Source organism: Orycteropus afer, unplaced genomic scaffold, assembly GCF_000298275.1.
Source record: "Orycteropus afer afer isolate SDZICR_OR568_19922 unplaced genomic scaffold, OryAfe1.0 scaffold00413, whole genome shotgun sequence".
Classification (NCBI taxonomy): domain Eukaryota; kingdom Metazoa; phylum Chordata; class Mammalia; order Tubulidentata; family Orycteropodidae; genus Orycteropus; species Orycteropus afer.
Genome location: NW_006922000.1, coordinates 2,118,965 through 2,121,835, shown reverse-complemented (window position 1 = coordinate 2,121,835; position 2,871 = coordinate 2,118,965). Strand labels below are relative to the sequence as shown.

Genomic DNA, 2,871 nt, shown 5'->3' with positions numbered 1-2,871 from the left:
TTTCAAACACTACCTCTTATTTCCCATTGACTCGTTAAAGACATAACTATTCACCAGAGATGAGGGAGTCCTGGTGGCTCAGTGGTTAAGTGTTTGGCTGTTAGCCAAAAGACCCACCAGCTGCTCCTGGGAGTAAGCTGCAACAATCTACATCAATAAAGATTTACAGCCTTGGAAACCTTATGGGGTATATCTGTTCTGTCCTCTTTGGTTGCTATGAGTTGGAATCAATTCATTGGCAATGAGTTTAGTGGGACACCAGAGATTAAAATGCTTTTAAGACCAAATTATTTTCTGCTTTGAATTTTTTGTTGAAACCATGTATTTTCAGTAATGGAAGTCATTTTGAATGAAAACAAAAAAAAAATTTTTTTTGAGATAATGTGGATTTTGATGCAATTTTGGGAATTGATGGACTACCCATCGAGATATTGCAACAAATAGATGCTGTGCTGGAGGCACTTTCTCAGCTATGCCAAGAGATTTAGAAGACAGCTACCTGGCTGACTGACTGGAAGAGTTCCATATTTGTACCCATTCCAAAGAAAGGTCATCCCACAGAATGTGGAAATTATCGAACAATATCACCGATATCACATGCAAGCAAAATATTGCTGAAAATATTTCAATGATAGTTGCAGCAGTATATTGACAGAGAACTTCCAGAAATGCAAGCTGGATTCAGAAAGGGACGGGAGTGAGGGATATCATAGCTGATGTCAGATGGATCTTGGCTCAAAGCAAAGAATACTAGAAAGATGTTTACTTGTGCTTTATTGACTTTGCAAAGCCATTCAGTTGTGTGTATCATAACAAATTGTGGATAACATTGAGAAGCATGGGAATTCCAGAACACTTAATTGTACTCATGAGGAACCTGTACATAGACCAGGAGGCTGTCGTTTCAACAGGACAAGAGAACGCTGCATGGTTTAAAATCAGGAAGGGAGTGCGTCAGGGTTGTATCCTTTCACCATACTTATTCAATCTGTGTACTGAGCAAATAATCTGAGAAGCTGGACTATATGAAGAAGAACATGGCATCAGAATTGGAGGTAGGCTCATGAACAACCTGCGATATGCAGATGATACAACTTTGCTTGCTGAAGTGAGGATGACTTGGAGCAGTTACTGATGAAGATTAAAGACTCGGGTTGCAGTATAGATTGCATCTCAATATAAAGAAAACAAAAATCCTCACAACTGGACCAATAAGCAGCATCACAATAGATGGAGACAAGATTGAAGTTGTCAGAGACTTCATATTACCTGGTTCTATAATCAATGCCAATGGAAGCAGCAGTCAAGACATCAAAAGATGTATTGTATCAGGCAAATCTGCTGCAAAAGACCTCTTTCAAGTGCTGAAGAACTAAGATGTCTCCTTGAAGACTAAGGTGTGCCTAACCCAAGCCATGGTATTTTCAATTGCCTCATAAGCATGTGAGAGCTGGACAATGAATAAGGAAGACCGAAGAAGAGTAGATGCTTTTGAGTTGTGGTGCTGGCGAAGAATGCTGAAAGTACTGTGGACTGCTAAAAGAACTAACACATCTGTCCTGGAAGAAGTGCAGCTGGAATGCTCCTTGGAAGTGAGAATGGCCAGACTTCATCTCACCTACTTTGGTCACATTGTCAGAAGGGACCATTCTCTGGAGAAGGATGTCATGCTTGGTAAAGTGGAGGGTCAACAAAAGAGGGGAAGGCCCTCAACAAGATGGATTGACATGATGGCTGCAGCAATGGGCTCAGGTATAGCAGGGATCATGAGGCTGGCACAGGCCCGGGTAGTGTTTTGTTCTGTTGTACATAAGGCGGCTAGGAGTCAGAGATGACTCAGTGGCACATAACAACAACAGCAGTGGGACACATATGTCCCAAGGGGTCTCTGGTGCTGGGTTGGTGGGATGAAGCCCATTTCTTCAGATTTATACAGTTATACAGGCCCCTACAGATGGCAGCATGCACAGGAAGTGGATAACTGTTTCCCACTAAACCCCAGAGCTAGAAAATGTATGTGGTTAGACTATATACCAGGGTCATGGAAAGGTTTAAACATAAATTCTGTCTCCTGCCATTCCATATCAGTTTCAAGTTAATGCATCAGTAAGAACTCCACAACTCCTGACGTCTTCCATACTGCAGAGGTAATCTGCACTTTGTTCTTCTCATGGAATGGATCGGGGGCCCAAGGTCTTGCTGAATGATATAGACAGCAGGATGTAGGGTGGAAGGACACACACACACACACACACACACACAGTGCTCAGCCCTGAACTTATGGTCCAGCAGTGAGACAAACAGGTCAGTAAGAAATTGTAGAGCCAGGCCATTGCCACGATGTCAGTGTGGGTGGAGGTGATGGTGGCACTGGTGGTCCATTTGAAGGGGTAAAGAAGAAATGCCATTTTACTGTCTTCTGGTCAATGTGGAGCTCTGGTAGCGTAGTGCCAAAGGCACTTGACTGCTAACCAGAAGGCTGGTGGTTCAAACCCACCAACCACTCCTTGAAAAGAAGACTGGGTGATCTATTTCTGTAGTGAAACCCAAGGAGGGGTCACTATGAATCGGGTCCGACTTGATGGCACATAATAACAACAATGGTCAGTGTGAATTCCTGATTTGAGTTTGCAATGGGTGTAAGGTCTTGGGGGCAGCACAGGTGCTGGGTATTAGTGAGCCTTGGGGTCAGACTGTCTAGTAGCAAATCCTGGTTTGACACGTGACAAGCTCACTGGTGGAGTGAGCTTGAGCACCTCACTTTATCTCTCCATAGCTGAGCAGTTTCTTCTGGTAAATTGTGAATTGTAAGACAATCAGTCAGTAATTCCTGTAGGTGTCATTTTAGCTCCTAGGTCTTTCAGGAAGGCC

General features: G+C 43.3%; 1 protein-coding gene across 1 annotated transcript in view; it reads left to right on the top strand.

Annotated features, from left to right (window-relative positions):
• The window catches only part of DGKI (diacylglycerol kinase iota), a 380,807-nt gene that overhangs the window by 55,002 nt on the left and 322,934 nt on the right, over nt 1-2,871 (top strand). The window contains exon 6 of the mRNA XM_042782691.1: nt 874-901. The gene's annotated coding sequence lies outside the window, so the exon portion shown is untranslated. The remainder of the gene's footprint in view (nt 1-873; nt 902-2,871) is intronic.